The sequence below is a fragment of the Falco punctatus genome (genome assembly GCF_963210335.1).
Source record: "Falco punctatus genome assembly, chromosome: 7".
Classification (NCBI taxonomy): Eukaryota; Metazoa; Chordata; class Aves; order Falconiformes; family Falconidae; genus Falco; species Falco punctatus.
Genome location: NC_137587.1, coordinates 1756497 through 1776562, shown reverse-complemented (window position 1 = coordinate 1776562; position 20066 = coordinate 1756497). Strand labels below are relative to the sequence as shown.

Here is a 20066-nt window from a genome sequence, read left to right as displayed (position 1 = left end):
TGCTGATGTGTCCCTAGAAAGCGTTTTCTTGTGGTTTGATTCTGGAGGGTTACATCCCCAGCCTGTCTGCTGCTTCTGCTCGTCCCTCTCCACCCCCATGGAGAGGAGACAATGGTACAGGGACAGCAGGTCAGGAAACATGGGGCGATGATGCTTCTACACGTCTCTCCCCCTTCCCAAGCCCCCCAAAATCTGTAATGTGAGAGCCAACACTTCCCGAGGCCTCGCCAGCAGCTGCAGGCAGGCCCAGCCCGGCAGCCCAGCATGCCCGTGGGCGCCCGCCCCAGCTCCAGCACTGCACCCCCAGCATCTCACTGGGACACAACAATAGCCGAGCCCCCGGTGCCCACCGAGGGAAGGCAGGGGCTGGAGCAGGTGACATGCTTCGCGCTCTGCTGCCAGACGCCGGAACCCATTCCAGGCCGTCCCTTTCCAAGTGTCCCCTCTCCTTTTCTTGCCCATGGGCCAGTGTTGTCCCCCGAGCCCCAGCCTGCCGCTATTAGTCCCCTGGCATATGGAACCTGCGACGTCCCCGGGCGCCACTGCCTGTGCGCGGGGCTTCCCTTCTGACACTCCTGCATTCAGCCCAGCCCGCGCCGCCGTCGCAGGGGGATTTGTACAAAGGGGAGAATGCTTCCTTTCAGCAGCCCGGGGTCAGCACAGGGCTGCTTGACTCACAGAGGTCAATCATTAGGATGCTCAGAGATGGCTGGGATGCTTGGGAAGGGCAGGGTACTCTCCACCCCCCTGCTTCTCCCAGCGCTGCGCATTGTCACGATGATAAATGAGAGAGTGAGGTGGGGAAGCTCTTGACTGCGCGTGGCCTGGGCCCCTGGGGCTTTGCAAACTACTGCAAAGCGGCAGCTGATAAAATGGTAACTAATTCAATTAGTGAAATTTAATTTAGGTGGGGAGCGGATGGTGGCTTTGCCAAGACCATATGGGAAACCAGTGGTGTTTCCATATAGAAGAACTTAATTTAAACAATGAACTCATGGGTCTTCATAACCCAGCGGCCAAAGAGCCCCCAGGAAGCCCTGGAAGGAGTTGTACTGATTAACCAGACAAAAGCCTGGCGAGTCCGGGCCAGGCGGGAGGAGGCAAGGGGGAGCGGGTAGCAAAAATGATCCAGGTTCAGGTCGCGAATGTGGCCGAGTTGAAAGAAATCCCTCCCACCGTCAGCAAACCGTGTTTACCTCCTCACACATCCCCTGCCTGCTTCCTCCAAGCAACGTGATCCACGACCGAAGCCCTGCAGCCCAGCGGGAGACGGCGGGGGGCTCGGACGTGCGAGGTGAGAAGGAAGAGCTGGATACGTGCTACTCATCAGTGGGGAAACCGCTCCAAGGAGAAATGCCAAACTTCTGCAAAGACTAATTAGAGTAAAAGGCTTCCTGTCCGCCAAGGCCCTGCAGCGCCACGCTCCCTCCCTGCGCGGAGGACACCTGCCTTCAGAGCGCTGACCTTTCCGGGCAGGACGGCTGGGTGGCAGGGTGGAGGGAAAAGGGGGAGCCTCCTGTCACAGGCATTTTTGGGAGGAGAAGGGAATGGCAGGGCCGGGAGGGAAGGACCAACAGTCGGGGAAGCTGGGGTGGGGAGAGACTCCCTGGCTGCTCTAGGGGAATCATGCTGCAAAGCCTGTAGGTCATAGCAAATCTCACTGAAAAAGGGTCCAAAAAAAAAGGGATTTGGGGTTGGTTTTGGCATGGAGCCCCTGCAGAGTTTGGAAAGAGCCCTCTGATTGTGTCCTGCTAGCAAGAGCCTTCCCAGCATTGAAACTGCAGGTGTAAACCTTCATGGAAACCCATTTCTAGGTTTGAAAACCTGGGAAGTCCTGCTCAAAAGGCTGGCTTGCTGCTCCAGCTAGGGAACAGAAACAACACCATGTGATGAAAGCAACTGAGCACCACAGAGAACTTAAGCGGCAAATATCAGACAATTTGAGAGAAAATACTTACAAAGAAACACACAAGTAGTTGCCCATGACGGTATCTCCAAGGCACCGATGTCTGTTGGGGGCTATTAGGGCTCAGCAGCAAGCTGGGAAAGTGCCGGGAGAAATTCCAGCCCGGTTCCTACTGCAGCTTATGTTCACAGGGAGAAAGGCTGTCCTGTTGCAATACCTGCACACCAAAGAGACCTGCTCCAGTGTATGGCTCAGACCCTGCAAGACACATCCAAAGCAAGGCAAGAGGAGCTGCACACCCCCCAGGCAGTGGCCAGCTGGCACTGAGCTGCCCCCTCGGACAGGGGGGGATCTGGGCACCCCGCAGCTTGAGCCTGGGAAGGAAGCTTTCCACAGCTGAAAAGAGGGATCCAGGATTTTGAACCTTTTTCATCCGATTTTGTCTGTGAAAAGTGAAGCAGCAAAGACATCTGGGGTTGCCTGGTTATCTGTGAGACAACGTAAGTGTGCTTGGGTAACAACCCAAAAGCATGCGTTCAGCACCGACCCCAGCCCTCTGTCCTCCCTCACTTCTAATGCCAAACTGTTCTTTTTGCGGGTTGCTGTTTTGGACACTGGTCAAAGGCAATTTTTTAAAAAAAACTTATCTACTGAAAAGGTTTACATAGGCAATTATTTTGGCAGAGTGGAGTTAGAAAACATAGAAATTTCTGCAAATCTTTAATGCTTTGTTATTTACTCCAGAAATAGCCGAAGTGAAAAGGTCTTCAGCAATGGTGTTATGCCGCAGAGCAGAGAAGGAACGAAGGGAACAAGAGAGCTGCTGGCCTCAGACATGACGTAGGGAAAGTTTAAGTGAGTCCACGAACTGAGGAGGAGGTGCTGTGTCCCACAGGAAGCTGGCAGACAGGAGAGGACAAGGCGTCCTTGGTGCTCAACGTAGGCTTGGCCTCCAGAGGCTCCGCCACGTGCAAATAATATCCCCCTTCTGCACTGTTGGAGCACTTCCCTCTGCCACCTGCCCACCCTGTGTGGCTTCGCAGGGAAGATTTGCTCCCACCTGGCTCTGAGTTGCAATGAGTCGGTGCCCAGAGGCAGCCGGTGGTGGCTGTGGCATGTCTCACACCACACATAGCCCAAGCAGTACAAGGAGTCCCGTAGTCCATGCTAAGATGTTCCTGCAGAGGATGGTGAGGGTCAGAAGAAAGGTGAAGAAAGAGGTCAACAAGAGGTACAACAGATGAAGAAAGGACTTCTTTGCCTTCAGATTCCCAACCTCGTCATTTGCAGAGAACTCAAGTCATTAAACACCAGTGGTGTTGAAAGCTGTGGCAAGGTCTGACCTCATAGGGAAGATGAGGTGGCAACAAAGGCACACTGGCCTCAGCCCCAGCATGGCCTCTCCCAGCACTTCCATCTCCACCTGTCCTGCACGCACAAATTTGTCGCTGTTGCGGCTCTTCCTGCTGCCATATTCCTTTGCCAGCCACATGCAACTGCATCAGCCCTCCCTGAGCTTCAGGCTGGGCTGTTCCAGCTGCTTCATCCATACTTAGGCTTGGGAGTCATTAGTGCCAAGCAGATTAAGCATGTAGCAAGCAAGGTCTTCATTCATCCCACCTAGCTTCACATATGCCGTGGAGAACCTTCTATGGGCCCCTTCTGCTAGGGGCACCACAGAAGAAGATGCACCGCAGGAAAGCTGAGACCTGAAGTTGTGGAGAAGGACCCGGACGTGCAAAGGAAGAAGCAGATGAGGCTAAAGCTGTGGCAGTAATGCCTAAAAGAAATTAGTGGCTGAATTACGTGAGCCCACAAATGAACAAGCACACAGCAGAACTGCAGGATTTGTGCTCTTCCACATTTTGGGCCATTTAGGTACCAGACTGGTCACTATTTGTGCTGGCCACTCATGCTCACAAGGGCTGATCTGGCTACTTGGAGTCATCGGGACACAAAGATGTGGAGAGGAAGCCTACACAGAGATTACCTCCCCAAAGGATCCCTTGCCAAGAGGAGTCTTCCTTCAAGTGAACTCGTCAGCACCAGAGATGTTTTGTGCAGGCAGAAAGATGCACTATACCTGCAAAGGCACAGGGTGGGGGGAAGGATAAGAGCTGTCCTTCAATATAAAAGCATTGAAGAGGCACTTCAGGAAACTGAATTGGGCCAAAATGTAACATGATCAACTCCTGCCATGTACAGATGATGAGAAAAAAAAGAAATATGTCACTGCGATGGAACCCCTGCCAAAGAAGTACAGTGACATTTGTCTTCAGCTACTCCCTCCTGGGCTTCAGCAACAGGAAGGCGGGCAGCTCTTCTTGGACACGTGACAGCACCTGTATGATAGCACTGGCACCACTAACAAAAAACTGACGGATTTAAGACTCACAAGACAGCAAGGGAAAATCCAGAGCGGGGCTTTCTGGCGTTTGTTTCTTTTATGCACCGCTGGAACCAGGAAATCTAACAAGATGGAAGTTTAGAAACGGTCTGAGATTTCGCAGAACTTGCATCAGAGTGGCCCAGTGCCTAATACGACGACGGTAACTCACAAAGGTCACACACTGAAGTGCTGGTTTCAGACAGTGGCTCTGGGAATTTCAGAGTTTAAAGGAACATTCCAAGGGTTGGCCAAGGTACTGATCAGGCTGTGCGGGAATCTCACTTCACCCCACAGATGAATAAAAATCAATTTTGTTGTTTGTGAACCGTCTGACAAGTGCAGAATTTTTGTCTGCGCTCATGACCTTTTTTACCAAAGCAAGCTATAAACTTACTTGGCCTATGTGGAGAGTCATAAACTTTTTGAGATGGCTGTTGACGGAAACATTTCAAGTTTTAACTGGATTCACCAAGAAGTGAGATACGGGAAAAGCGAGCTGTTCCTTTTCCAGTGTGCGACGTTGACCAGTCACCTGCATCCACACCAAGGGGTTCTCAGTGGTGATGCACCAAGGCAGCACCTGCACTCAGCTTTTCTGGAACGCTGTGTACCAGTGCAGGAAAAGCTGCAGTCGAGAGATCCCAGGCTGCCTGCATCAGACAGCTGCATTTTTATTGTATCATCACATCAAGCTTTGCTCGTAAGAGAGATGTCAGGGTGCTGAGCTGCTGGTGGGCAGCCTGCAGCAGTGCTGTGCCTCTGTTAGCAAAGGGAGCTTGCGCTGTGGAAGTACGAAGGCCAGTGCATTCAGAGACATGAATAAACCATGCTACAATAGGATTTGGCAACGAACACGAAGCATTGTTAGCTTGGCTGTTGTTGGAGGTGCGGAGGAAGGCACAGTTTCTCACAGAGAAATGACATTTCAGCTCAGTTCTCCGGTCCGGATGGAAAACCCAGCCAGAGACAAATAAGGCTGTACCTTAGCCTCCGGGTTCCTCCAGATTAGGTTGGCTTGGTTTTGATTTTAGCTGCATCAGAATTGTTTAACTTCATCATAATGTATTTATTTAAGCTGTAACTTGAAAGCAGTGGGCTCTGCCTGTCTTAGCCTTAAGATAATCTTCCCCAACACAGAAGACATGATCCCTGGCAGCCATGCTCATGGACTCAATGTTCACACCCTTGCCTTTACCAGTTTTAAAGAGCAAGGGTATTGCCAAGTCATTTTGTTGTTTTAATAGCCACAGATGACCGAAGGCAAGAATCAAACTCAGATGCATCTTAAGAAAACTTGTCTTGGTGGCGGCACGTTACTGAGACAATTGTTTCCTAGTGGACATGACCATGATCATCTATAGAGCACCAGCTGCCTGTGGTCTGTGCTTTCCAGGCAACCTCGTTTTCTTACCGCATGCTCCTGGGGAATGCATGGCCTCCATCTGCTCCTTGAAGGACTCTGCTCGCCCCTCCTGGTGAGGACACTTCAGTACTGCCCAGGTTTCACCAGCATTTCACGTGCCCTTGCTGGCTGAAGTTCCCAGATCTGGTCGCTCATCCCCAGGCAAAACAAACCTTGCACATGTTGCAAAACCTTTCTCTTGAAATGACCTCACCACACCAAACAGCAGCGGCTGCGGTACGATGTTCAGAGTATTTCCTGAAACAAAAGGACATTGTCATAGCCAGGGCCTTGTACAATGCACTCCACAAAAGGAGGGAAGGAAAGTAAATATAGAAAATTGAGGAGATATTCAGAGTTGTGAGAGACACAACGAAAGGAAAACTGCCAGGAAATGACTCTACAATGGGGCCACATCCAGACTTCTTGGTCCATAATACTTACTCGGGCAACCCTGTCCACTAGCAGCTGAACTGCAAGAGCACAGGCACCCCTGGAAACGGGGGCAACCCCAGCCGGGAGTCAGTGAGAACCTTTCCACTGAGTTCTAGAGCCAGGGTCTTATTTTAATACCTAAATAAAGCCTTTAAGTTGCTAGCTGTAGGCTTTCAGTTCTGACAGTCTAAGCCTGGCTGGGTGCGCTTAAAGCATCCTTCTCTGCAGAACTCGGCAGACATATTTTGTATTCATATATTCATATTAATTGCTCACAGAACCAGGAGATATCAATACAGCCCAAGCCCATATGCCACTTTGTTGGCTGGTCTAGGCTAGTCATCTTTCACTCTCTAAAGTCAATCAAGGGGGAGAGGCAGGCATTTCCAAAGGATAATTCATCCCATCCCAAGACAAATGGTGTCAGCAGGGGGAGGAGAGGTTAAACTGCTATTTGAAGATGCCTTCGTGGTCTACCAGGAAGCATAGACAACTGGCTTAAACTAAACACCTATCCACTAAATAAAAGAAGGCATGAATCCCACCATCACGGTCTAAACCAATAATACAATACAGATGTGTAGAGTGGTAAGTGACCAGATGGTGAATTTATCACACTACAATGTAGTTTCTTACGATATAAATACAGGCTGATGAAACAGTTGATTTGCTCAACAGACTGCCTCAGCTTCATTACAAGAGCTAGTCTGGAGCCATTACAATTTGTCACAGGGCCCTGTGTGTATTTTTAGAAAACATGATGGTCTGGAAATGAAAGATTATGTGCAAGCCATAATTTTTGGTCAATTAATCTAAGGTTCTCTGCACTGAAAAAGAAACCTAGCATCCATTTTTTTCCACACTATGTGGAGAAATCATATTTAATGCCAAATTACATCTAAATGAACAAAACCACTACAAGACTACAACACATTAAGACTACTAAAGATAGCCTCTCCCATCTATTCCCCCGTGCCTCAGAAGCAATGGTTTTCTTTTGAACAAGTAAAGCAGACTTTGCTTCAAGCCTCTTTGGGTCAGGGAGCTACCAAAATGCTTCAGTAAAACTATTTCTGGTACCATGGGGACTCTGAAAATAAAGAAGAGAATAAAAAATAAATTTAAAAAAAAAACAAACCACAAAAAAGGGGGGCCTACTTGAATCATTCTACCTGGTGGAAGCAGTTTCCTACAGTTTGAGCATGGGCAGCCCACAACCAGCATCTCCCAGGGCAGGACACCAGCCAGATCCAGACTCATGACTCACCACTTCTCCCTTGTTGCCCCAGGCAGAGTGATGGCAGATCCCACTGCCTCCCAGTCCTACAGCATGCATCCATCCCACGGCCCCAGCTGCCCCACAGCTCGGTGCAGGCATGGTGACCCCAAGACCTGCTTACCTCCCCATGATGCACAAGGAAGCACATGATGCTACCTTCCCCGTGCAGCTGCAGGACGGTGCACAGGGCCAAGCCTGCTGGAGAGCCAAGTCCTGGCGTGGATGATCCCAGGGGACCACACAGCTGCAGCGAGACCTTTTAGACAGGGGGGCAGGTTGCCTCCAAAGCACTAAAGGAGATGTCCTTCAAAGGAAGGCATGCCTTCAGTGGAAGGTCCTCTGTGAGCACAATGCCTGGCCACTTGTAAGCGGCTCTTGTTTTCAGCAAAGGCCAGCCCAGCCCAGCCCTGCCACACCATTTGCTGAGGACCTCTGGGCAAGCGCTGCTGAGCCAGGTCCCCCATAAACGCACCTTCCCCACGTCCAGCCTGCTTCTGGGAAAGGCTCTGAAGACATACACGCTCATATGGCGTCCACAGAGGATCTTTTTTGATACATACTGTCTGCCCAGGGACTTTTCCACTCAAGGAATTTTTTCCAGCTGTGTGGAAAACCAGTAAGAGCAGGCATTTATCCAGCGTTTTCAGAAGAAGTTGTGCCTGCGTTAGTAGCTGGCATTGCTTCATAAAAGAAACATCGTGTTGAAAATAATGTAAAAATTCTTTGGCCTATTAATCATTTAGTTTACATAACTCTGTTGCTTTTAAAAGTTATGTGCAATGCCAGAGCCCTGAAAAGTGACTTTTTGTGGGGAAATGCAAGTCAGTAATTCAGGTAGCTGCTGACTACATCTCCCAAGTCCTGCCTTTCCACTGCACCAGTGGCCTAGTGCTCTTGCTTTGGATCTGATCTGCTCATGTAATACTCTATCCATTCAAATTCGGCCATTCTTTCATCCCTTTCTGTCATCCTTGTTGTCCCCCCATGGAGCTTTTCTTCATAAACAGCCCAAAGGGGAAGAGACTAGAGGACTGTCATGGTGGTGAGAATGAAGATATGTTGGAGATTTCGAAGATAACATTTGAAAATCAGGGGACATCTGGGCTACATAACATGGCTGTCAAGACTAATGCCCTCCAAAAGCTATCCTAGTCCTGAGGGCAGCTCCCACTGCTACTTCTGTTCAGAGCATCTCCACTAGCACGGGTGTCCCACGCCAGACAGACCTGGGACTCAGAGGAGAGCTCCCTTGGGAAGTACTTCATGGACTTAGTTGCTGTGTGATGGCTGGTTTGGGGAAGCAATTTTCTTCAGGCCAGAAGATGCCTTGAAGGGTGAGATCTGATTGTCCTCTAGCCACAGGCATCACCAAAGCAACAAAGGACCTGGGTTTTGGTGGGGGGTGGGGGGGTGGGGGGTTGTATGTGTTTGTGTTTTATCCTGACCTGCAAGTTTCTGTGTGGCAGGAGGGCGGCCGAGGGATGCTCTAAGGGGTGGAATTTGGATGGTGGGAGGGGGAGAAATGGGAAGAGAAGGATGATGAAGAGCCAAAGTCTCCTGTTAAAAGCACAAAAGGGACATAAATGGCTGGTCTGAGTATTTTACTCCCAGTCCCTCCCCGATCTTTATCTGTCTCACGCACTTTTAAACAAATGTCTACTCTTCCAGTTACCTCCTGCTACCAAGAATTCTATAAGTTAGAGACAGAAAATATCTTGAGGCAAGGTGGTTTAGTCTCAACACAGCCACACTCCTTCAGACACTAGTTTTTAATATTTCCATCAGAGCAGTTCTAGATGACACCAACACCTTCCTCCTGCTGAAACTGTCCCATGCATTGCACGTCAGATGTTAGGAGGAACTGTTAACCCCCACCACCCATCCTGCAATCCTGCAAAGTGTCCAGTCTATACTCACACATCAGTTAGCCAAGCTAAGAGCAAAATACATTAGTACATTACATACATAAAGATTATAATTAATCATTGTAATTGTCTCTCTTGTGGCTTCACTTCCCTTTTGACTTCTGCTGGAATAAATCTGGGTAAATTTAAGTTGGTGGATGAAAGAGGAGAGCCAGGCAGTGTCTGTCCCTGCAGCTCCCTTATCACTTTTACTTCTTTTTCCTCTGTGTATTTTGCTTTTCTTCACACCCCTATTGGCAACAGCCAGTGTGCAGGGCCAGGCACGGGCCTGCAGAGGTTTAGACACACCACAGCAGAGGAACACTTCAGATGTGACTGTTTAACCTCATGCAACCTGCTGACACCCCGCCACTTCCTGCAGGGAATATGGGAAAAGGGAAATGACTCCTGTTCTGCTGGGCCAGTTTCACCAGACAGACAGCCGCTCCCTTGGCTCTCGCATCCCCACACCACAAGAGCATGCTCCCGAACGGCTCCCCTGTGCCGCGTGCCCAGGAGGAAGACAAGCAAGGGCTGACGACACGGTGGTGGTTTCTCCACCAGCAGCATCCCCTGAGAAGGGCCACGAGTGTCCCTGGGGCCCCCTTTTACTGATACGGAGAGGTTACTGAAAGGGTTAAAAACATATTTTGAGGGGGAAGAAGCATGTCCTGCTCCACTTCACTTACAGAGGCAGAGCCCAATGACACCGTAAGGGCAAAACCACCACAAGGCAAAGCCACCATTCCTCAGGGCTGTCCTCCCGGGCTTGCTGTGCCATTCCTGGGAAGAGAGACCCCCGAGCACAACAGCGCTGGGGGAGTCCAGCTCAAGGCTGCAGAGGAAACCTTCCTCTCCAGCCTACTCCCCCTCTGGTTTTGTTGACCCTTCCCAAACCCCCATGCATGGTCTGTGCATTTCCCTTTCAAGATGGATCGCATTTTTATTATTTTACAGTAAATCACTTCCCCATTTCCTTTGTTTACGCTAGGTGGATTCGGTGGTTTCCATCTTAGTGTGACACAGCACTTGGCACATGAGCACAACCCATATCATCACTTCATTCTATGCATTGCTGACACTCCAGCTTCAGAAAAGAAGGTAAAAGGGCTGGCTCCACGCTGCCATTTCCCTTCACCCTCCTGCACCAGTTCAAAAGGAAACTGCAGCCTTGCATCACTCGATCCCTTCCTCCTTCAAGCAGGATGGTCCCAAACACTGGTGCAGCACAGCTCAGACGTGTGCCTGCCAGACCAGCACTGCTGCTCCCCGAGCACAGCTGCTCCGTGCCTCGTCTCCTCCTAATGCCACGAAACTCACACTTCATCTGGGAGAACACGGCGGCTTGGAAGAGGAGTAGCCGCTAGCGTCCCTCCACTTCCCTCGGGGAAAGAGGGGGTGAATATCTGAACCAAGGACAATGGGTGCACCTGCAGCCTGCTGGCTGTGGGTAAGCTCGGGGTCGAGTCTGGTCTTCTCAACTGTGCAGACGCCCTCAGACACCCTGAGACCTTTCTCAAGAAAGCAGCCTGAGTCCTGGAGCAACCACAGCCCCTCTCCCCTTCGCAGAGCAGTCACGGAATCACAGAACGGTCAGGGTTGGAAGGGACATCTGGCAATCACCTAGTCCAAAAACGGACTGCAACGACTACAGGATGGTCGGACACAATAGTGATAGAGGATGAACCCAGACTGTGGCCGGGTGAAATGCACACCAGGGCACACATCCTCACTTTCCCCAGGGCCAGAAAGGGAGGGAGGGAAGGATGAGGTCATCATGGAATGGTTTGGGTAGGAAGGGACCATCTAGTTCCCACCCCTCACCACGGGCAGGGACACCTTCCACCAGCCCGGGTTGCTCCGAGCCCCGTCCAGCCTGGCCTGGAGCACTGCCAGGGATGGGGCACCCACAGCTGCACTGGAAAGGAACATCGGCTTCAGTGCCATAAATAAAGCAAAGCCATCGGAACTCACCACAGATATTAGTCCAGGCCTTCCCGCGGGGCCCAGGACAGGCAGAGAGCAGGCAGCGATCTTGCCCCTGTCCCCAAGGCAGAGGAACAGGTGCCGACTCCTCCTCAGGGTGAATCACAAAATTACCATCTAGTCCTTTACCCTCCAGCAAAGCCTCTTTCTCTGTTCTCACATCCCTCACACCCTCAGGTATTGCTCCAAAATAATAACAGCAAGTATAAATGCAGAGGATACTTTCTGCCGCCCACAGAGACAAGAAAAGCCCCCGCACTGTCAGCCCAGGCAAAGCAGCATCCTCTCCCTGCCCTCCCTCCCCTCTGCCCACTCCCCCTGCTCCCAGGGCTTTGGGCCCCTTGCTGAGACCAAACAGCAGCCTGCCTTTTTGAATTTCTTGGCTTTCTGCGGCTTGGGTCCCAATCTTAATGTCATTTCAATGCCATTTTTCTTGTGTGCTGAATAACAGGCTCGGAAAGCTTCACCTGGCTGCGGCATCCTGCTGTGCCAGTGCCAGGCGCTTTTCTTCCTAAGAACCTGGTCGGTGCCAGTCCCCGAGGGCACCCATTGCAGCAGGTTAAGTGCCTCCATGGAGATCTCCCCAGCTCGCTCTCTGCAGTCCCTCCCTCCTCTTACAGCTTTCTGTTTATTGTCAAGGGCATCCCCACCTCAGCTGGAGCTGGTGGCTCTCCACCTCACCCTGGTCACCTGCCACCTCACAGCCTGTTGCCTGGGAAAACAGCAGTGCCACCCTTTGAAAATAACCTGCACGTTACAGAGGGTATTTTAATTCCCGGGTTACTTTTCCCACCTATTCCACCGCCCCCCTATTATCGGATTTGCCTGGATCTTTCATGGCAGCTGCAGTGTCACACTGCCAGCGAGGACTGTGTTCATGCATGAGGGGAGTGTTCAGGGGGAGCTGGTAGAAGGGAGACTAGGGGGGCTGCACCCTCTAAATCCCGCTCCTTTCTCCAGCCACGTTGCCCCATCACAGGAAGGGCACCAGCAGGCACAAGGCTGGGCTACCTGGGTAGCTGCACAGCCCTTCCTCCCATGCACGTCCACAGCACGCCTTGATCCCAGCTGAGCAACCAGGAAAGAGGTCAGAAATTTCCCCAAGTCTCCAGGATTCATCTGCTTCTTTGGGCATATAGTCCAGAGGTCCCATCTCCCATCTGCCTTCCAATGCCCACCAGAGATGAGGGACCCCCATGGGGAACCCCACCTCGCCTTAGCGTGGTCATGAAGAGCACCCACAGCTGCGAAATGGTGTCCTCTCCCATGAGATTTTTAAAAAGAGATTTGGGCAAATACATGGAGGAGCAAAGGCACCCACAACGCAGACAGGTGGCATGTCCCCAGCACATCGCTACAGTTCCTCTGCTCCTGACACTATTTTGAGGCCATATCTTCACACCAACGAACCATTCTAAAACAACTTCTCCAATGTATTTGGCACGAACAGGCTTCCCTCTGGCATGCCTGTGCAACAGCACCCACTGCTTATTGCCAGGGTATTTTTTGTACTCAACCGCAAGGAAAGCTGCCTCCCCCTTTCTGCAGGAATGGCCCTGAGAAGCTCAGCTCCCTGCCCGCCCCGAGCAGGGGAGGAGCACCGGGGTGTGCTGCACAAGGCTGTGGGGGGCCATGCTGGGAAGCGTATGTACACCTAATGCTCAAGTTGCCACTGGTCTTCAGGTGGCCTTGAATCCATCACTTCATCACTCGGTTTCCCTCACTGGAGCATGGACATGACACTGGCCTCCTTTCAGAGGCATTTTGATGCCTTCAGCTAAACACAAGCTAGGTAAGCCTCTGTGAACGGATGAGAAGTTGCATCTGTAGTCCCTGTAACAGGCAAGACTGCAGATCCTTGGAGCTTGCCGCTGCCATAGCAGAAAGTCGAAATCTTCCTCAAATTGCCCTGGGACAGACTTTTGTCACCCAGCTCCTCTTAGAATAGCCCAAAACAGTAATGGCAAACATGACTTACCATCCTTCTGGGTTCACCCTGCTTTGCGTCATCCAGCCAGCTGCCAGAGGGGCCTTTACTGCTTCTGACCCCCAGGCACGTTCATCCGACCTGCACACGAGCCACAGAAGTGCAGATTCACAAAACACAGCTGCAGGGGACCTGAGCAAGCTTCAGTCCAGAAGCCAGCAGGAGGGGGACCCTTCCCAGCGCCTGGCACACACCACACGTCCCCTAGACACTGAGTGTCACAGGTGTGTAGGAAGTATTGCATGGAACATGGTTATGATTCCGTGACGGGGATGAAACCACCCTGGTTGTTTCTGAACTGGGGTTGCGCAGAAAGAGATGTTGACAGAGAGATGGAGGAAGGAGGTCCTGGTGGCAAAGAAAGTTCTTCCTATAAAACAATTTCAGAAGGACTGGAAGAGCCTATTCACCTTCAACAGCTGCCTCCAAGTCAAACAGAAACACTCCTGCTTACTTCATCTCTTTTGTGACCAAAAGGTTCAGGGGTAAGTTTATGTGCTTCAGAGCTGCAGAAGCCCAAGTACTGCAGGTCCCACCAGGGTGGAGGGTCTGGATCACAGTCTCCCAGGTCACCGTAACAGAGTTTCTTACACCACTGACAAACAACCTGGGGGTAGATCTGCCCTCCTGCAGCTTGAGCAGTCTTTGGGTACATATAAACAGCTCGGGCACTCACGTAGTGACTCCACACCCTTTGCCCCACCAACACGTATCCCACAGTCCCAGGACCGTTGCTGCCTGTCAGCTCCTCCATAACATCTGCCCTGCAAGAGCCACAGATGCTCCCGTTCAGCACAAAAAGGGCAACCGAAAAGACACATCACCTGCAACAAGTATTGTGGAGAAGCTCCTTGCGATCTCTGGGGGAAACCCAACACTGCTGTGCTGAGTGTCGAGAGCGATCTGTGAAGGTCTCTCTTCCATCCTCACATTCTCACTTCTACTGTTAAGGTTAGGAAGCATCTCCAGGGATGAGAGAAAATAATGACATCTTTCGGTTCCTTTCACCTCCAAGTGAAAAATCAGCTTCCCTACTTTTACTGCTCAAGGGAGATTTTTCCTGGCCGTTACCTGTACTCAGATCTATGACACACGGTCAACATGTTCAGTGAAAGCTACGTTTTACTCTTAACCAATGAAGGCTTTTAAAGGAGAGTGCTTGGGTATCAACAGCAAAGAAAGCAAGAACCAGAGTTTCATAGTGTCAGAAACTGACTTTCTTTGACATTAGCTATCCAAACATCTTTGTTGGCCTGGAGCAGTCCTTTTTTCTCCAGGGAAGTCCAAGTCCATAATGACAGTGCTCCAACAGCACTCTTAAGGCAGCTCGTCCAGCACCAGCTCTGCTCAGCAGCCAGCCACACAGACCTCAGTGAGCCTGCACGATGCAACCCTCCAAGTTCTGCAGGGCAGTCAGGACAGTCAGAAGCTTTTCCACGCTGGTGCACTGTGGCTTTTCCCATCACCTTCCCTCAGGAGGGCAGCACTCAGCAGAGGTGGTGAGAAGCAGGAGAGCTAGTGCTGTCAAGTACAAATACCGATGACTGGGCAAGTCAGGTCCTTCACCGACGTAAGCAGGTCCTCAGTCAGTCCCTGACATAATGAACATCCCTCCCAGCTGATGTTAATGGAGGGCCAGTCGTTCTGCCTAATGCACTAGCCTGGCTGAGCCAAACTGCACTGTTTCATGAATGTTTTGGGACAGGACAAGGGGAAACAGCCTCAAGTTGCACCATGGGAGGTTTAGGCTGGGTATTAGGAACAAATTCTTCACAGAAAGGGTGGTCAGGCACTGGGCCAGGCTGCCCAGGGATGCGGTGGCATCACCATCACTAGAGGTGTTCAAAAACCGCGCAGCTGCGGCACCTGGGGACATGGGTTAGGGGTGGGCTGGGCAGTGCTGCGGTAATGGTGAGGCTCGATGGTCTTACAGGTCTTTTCCAACCTGAACGATTCTATGAAGCAATTCCATCTGTTGTCCATGGAGAACTGTCACCTTCAGGCAGACAAAAAAATTAAAAGAATGGACATACAAGTGAAGCACAGGTACCAAAAATGGTGAAAATGTATGAGATCATCTTGTCCTTTCCCCACGCTTAGTCAATACAGGATTGTTCCCTGCCGGACTCCAGAACAATGCCACTTAACCTAGATGCAATCATGCTGCAGGAACTGCCAAACACAATGCAATGAAGAGCAGAGAATGAGCTCATATGAGTTAATGCGATTCCAGCAATAAAACAATCCAGGGCTCTGGTCTCCGTCCTGCAACATTCTCCCGAGCCAGCCCTTCTGTACATATGTGCTAACCTTCAAACAAAGGCTAGAGCCACTGGTGGGCTGCTGAAATAACCTGGAGCTGGGAAAATGCAGCACAACAATATCCATAAATATTCTTGCTACTAAAACCATTGCTTTTTTTAGATGGAATCCATAAACCTCGTTATTCACAAACACTCAGGGAGCAGAGCTTTATTTCCAAGAATGCTCATGGAAAGGAAATCCATTGTGTAGGCCAACATGAATAGACCTTCACATGTGCCATTTGTATGGGAAGCATCCAGGTGGCTAGTGAGAAAATAGCTTCTTCTCAAATAAGGTAATGCATTACAAGCAGCTACCTGTGATTCCCAAGCAGTTGGAAGGCATCCCCATCTGCAGGCATACGTCACCCAAACAGGACTCTGAGACAACGCTGCCTAGCAAGCGTGCTGCAGGAACGGCCAGCCCTCTCTGTGGCCCACAAAATCCACCGTCAACCAAAGCCTTCGCACTCACTATTTGCAAGACATGTCCCGAGCAGCAAAGCATACTTATAAGGTGAAAAGGAACATCCCAAACATCTGTTGGACTGGTATCTTACAGTGCCTTATATATGATAGACCTTAAAACAAAGGGTTAATGTTTCATCGTAGGGTCCACCAAAACACTTTCCTGGAGCTGGCCTGGGTAACAACCCCATCTCCTCTTCCTTCTTAAAATCACATAGCTGATAAAGAGCAGAAAGTCTTTCATTGCTATTCTATATGCATAATTGGGTTTAATTTGCAGAGCAATGAGTTCTTAGTTTGCAAGCGCTCACACACACACAGAGCTTGTTCATTTATGTGACTGATACCCAATAGTGAAGCAATTCCTCAGCCAGAGTTTGGGCAGCAAATACAAAAAATGCATTTTGACAATTTTGATACTGGAGTGCAACAGCATGCACAAAAATACGTCCACCAAGTGCAACATACTGTAAACAGGAGCATAAGTATAATAAACAAATACGTGTCATTTCATCTGGGTCACAAGTTGACTCAACATGACATTTCCTTTTGTAGTGAAGACCACTGGAGAAAAGAGAGCCTATTTATACACACTGGAATATCGTAGGGTAAGTTTTTCCCTAGCTCTATTGGCTATTTTTGCAGTTATCCTGTCTAAGAGTTTAGAGGCTTTTCCCCCTTTCAAGGTCAAGACTTTCTTTCTGCTTGATCTCACAGGATCACAAGTCATAGTCCCGCATCCTTAAGAATGACATACAGTGCCATACAGCTGGCATCAATAACCTCACCATGTGATTTTGCCCCAAAATCAAGTAAGAGACTAGGCTGAAAACAGTAGCTCTGAGTTCAATACCACCAGCTTTTTGAAAGCATCTGAGACAACCTCCATTTCTGCCACGCTCGCTTTCTCCTCCCGAATGATGCTTTGCAGCTGTGTCTCTTCCAGCAGCGAGGCAGCTGGGGCTCCCCGGGGAGCCCATTTACACTGTTGCTCTTGAATGGCTGAAGTAGGAACACGCGTCCTGGTGTCCTGAGACACACATGCTCACACCCACAGCTCTCTGAAACGCTGCGGGTGGTTTCCATGGAAGAGAAAATTTTGGCTAAAGCTTCTCTTGCTTTATTTTCCACAGTGCTGGTCTGGGACGTGTCCCTCATGCTCCCTGAGCTGGGCATGGTGCTGTGGTCAGGGCCGAATGGACCCGTGGGAGTTGCTCTGCTGGATATTACTACAGCAAAGCAGAAGGGGAACAGTGACAGCTGCTCAGCTCCTTGTGCATTTTCCCATCCGGAGCACTCAAAGCGCCATGCACAGGGAATAAGAATCACAGGGAGGGATAGAGAGTAAGAGAGATTGATCGAGTCATCCAACAAGCCAGCTGGCTGCAGGGTATGCGTTTTGAGCACCAGATCAGGCTAGAAGTGTCATGGCATCCTGCACAAAGTCACTCATTTACCATGAGCAGCAGAGTATGACGAGCACACAGAACATGTGAAAGCCTACTGAGAAAGCCGAGCCTTGCTCTGGGCTGGGCACCTCTCCATGGCCCTTTGGGAAGGTGGCAATGCAAAGCCACGGCTCACTGTGGAAGATCACGTGCATCTGTGCTGAGGGAGCTGGTGGAATCAGGGAGTAAGCTTTTCTTTTAACAAGGAGACAAGGGAACACCAGCCAAGGTGAGCAATCCCCAGAGCTCCCTGTCCACACAGAGATGCTGCAGCACTGAGCAAATGAGATTATAGTCAGCAGCAGCTCACCAGCCCTGTGAGAGGGGCAAGGGTAATTGCCTTTGCTTAACAAACAAGGGACCCAAGAAAGGTCAAGTGCAACTACACCACTGCCAGGAGCAGCAGGTCTCTTCCTGGGGTCTCCAGGGTTCACACCAGGCTGGACCGACAAGGTGGTCCATCAGCCTCGGTCCTCTGGGCAAAGCCACCCCCCTGAGCCAGTCAGCTACAGACACCGAGTAGAGAAGGACCTGGGAGAAGGACCTGCACTTCAGGGCCGTTGGCTGTGCGTTACCAACTCAGCTGCTGCCCACACGACTCCTCGCATCACCCCAGTGCTTCCTCTTGTGCCCCTGGCCAGGGGCTCCCCAGGCTCACAGCTCGCTGTGGCTGCAAGGTTGGCAGGAAAGGCTGACCTAACCCTGCACCAAGCGGGCCCTCAGGCCTATTGTCTTGAAATCAGGGTAATGATGGATGCCTAGGATGTTTCATCATTTCCCAGCACTGTTACAGGGCCCACATTTAAACCTCATAAAAAACTTTTTGGTTTCCTTTCTGATTTTTATGTGCCTGAAGTTCTGGCCATACCTCCCCCAACTTTTGTTCGCCTGTTATTAAACAAGAGGTCCACCTTTCTGAGGATGAGTACAGCTGTAGAACAAACCTCTTAATTAACCACTTGCGTTAGCAGTGAGACCCCAGTGAGGTGTTGGCCACATGGGACGTGTCCTTCACACCCTCTCTGTCCCTCTCCCTCGTCCGCCCACGCTCCACCACTCCCTTCTCAGCTTTTTCCCACACTTGCCACGGGGTCAAACAAGTGAAAGGCTGGATGAGTCAGCGGTAGAAAACAGTGCAATGAGCTTCGGAATGCATTTGACAGAAGAGTTAAGACAAGAAGGTTGAGAGGCTGAGGGTCCCGGGCTGAGCTTAAATAGAGCCCCTGGGCCCATGGGTGTGGGGCCATCACAGCCCTGTGGCACCCTCAGGACCTGGCACAGTCACCGGCTGGATCCTACACTTGGCTTCCCTTCCCAGAACAGCATCTCCTTCCGACAGCGCGGTGCATCCTCCCTGCAGAAGGGCAGCATGCATCTGCACACACAGACAGGCATGGCGTGATTTTGACATTTGCCCCTCTTCATTTTTCCGTAATTCCTTTCTGATAATGGTTTTCCCCACATTTGTGCAGAAATTAATACCCTGGGCTTCCAGCCTCGACTGGCACTTTTCCATCATGGCTGCAATAAGAGCGTATAAAAATAGCGGTAGCCATGGTGCCATCGTTTGGAAAAGAGATTGTGCGTAACAACTGGCATGTTTCAGTAGCTAATGCAACAACATGCAATTACAACCTTTCTTTGGGTCTGGTCCAGCTGTTGGTCCAGGAGGTCTCTAGGTGCAGCTGTCCTCACCACCAGACCCAGATCCTTTCAGTTACTGCTTACAGATTTTGTTTTTCTTCCTTGAAAGCACTTGTTCAAGGTGCGTAGCCAGTTTTGTTGTTAGATAGTCAGGAAAGGCAGAAGCTGAATTCTGCTTTCAGGCATTTCATGGAGTGAGGCGAGCTTTCATTTTGGAAGCCCCTCTTTTGTAAGCTCTGCAAAGAAGCTCATCTACATCTGCTCCTCAGACTGGCCTCACTTGGGCAAGTGTGAATTAACCTGCCTTATGCGTGCAGGCTGGCTTAAGAAAATGCAGATCACTGCAGCAGTGAGTACAATGTAAGTATCTACAGGAGCTTTGGCAAATAATTTGGATAAACCAGAGGTGGAGAGGATGTGCTTCTTCCCAGATGAGATTTTCTCATCTTCTCTGTGGCTTTTGACCCTTAGTACGAGTCCGAGTTATCATTTGCACAGGTTGCAAAAAACGCATGGAGTTAAAAACAGGTGGCTCCAGCAGGCATAGGAGCAGTGCGATTTGGGAAGAACACTGCTGGTTATTCAGCTGAAAACAACCCACGTGCATGCAATCCCCGTGCCATCACCGGCGTGCAGGAGCAGCCGGGCCTCCCCTTCTGAGCTGGAGGAAACGAGCCACGCTGCCGGAGGAGGCAGCTCGCTGGGGTCAGGCGGCACGTGCAAGCCCGTAACGCCGCCGGAGCTCCCAGCGCCAAGAAAAATATCTCGGCTGCGCTTCCTCCGTGCCGTCGGTGGGCAGGACAGCCCCAGCGGTTTCCTCCGGACCAGCGGGTAAGCGGACACGCAGGGATGTGTGCTGTGCTTGAAGCTGGCTGCCTGCACCGCTACAGCCACCGGGCGGCACGGAGCTCTGCG

General features: G+C 50.8%; 1 long non-coding RNA gene across 5 annotated transcripts in view; it reads right to left on the bottom strand.

The window, feature by feature from the left end:
- LOC308067313 overlaps positions 1-20066 on the bottom strand; it is a 51133-nt gene extending 31067 nt beyond the window's left edge. For all 5 annotated transcript variants that reach the window (XR_013929520.1, XR_013929521.1, XR_013929522.1 and 2 more), the window contains exon 1: positions 1-20066. This exon is cut by the window's left edge and continues 15428 nt beyond it. This is a non-coding gene — a long non-coding RNA (uncharacterized lncRNA).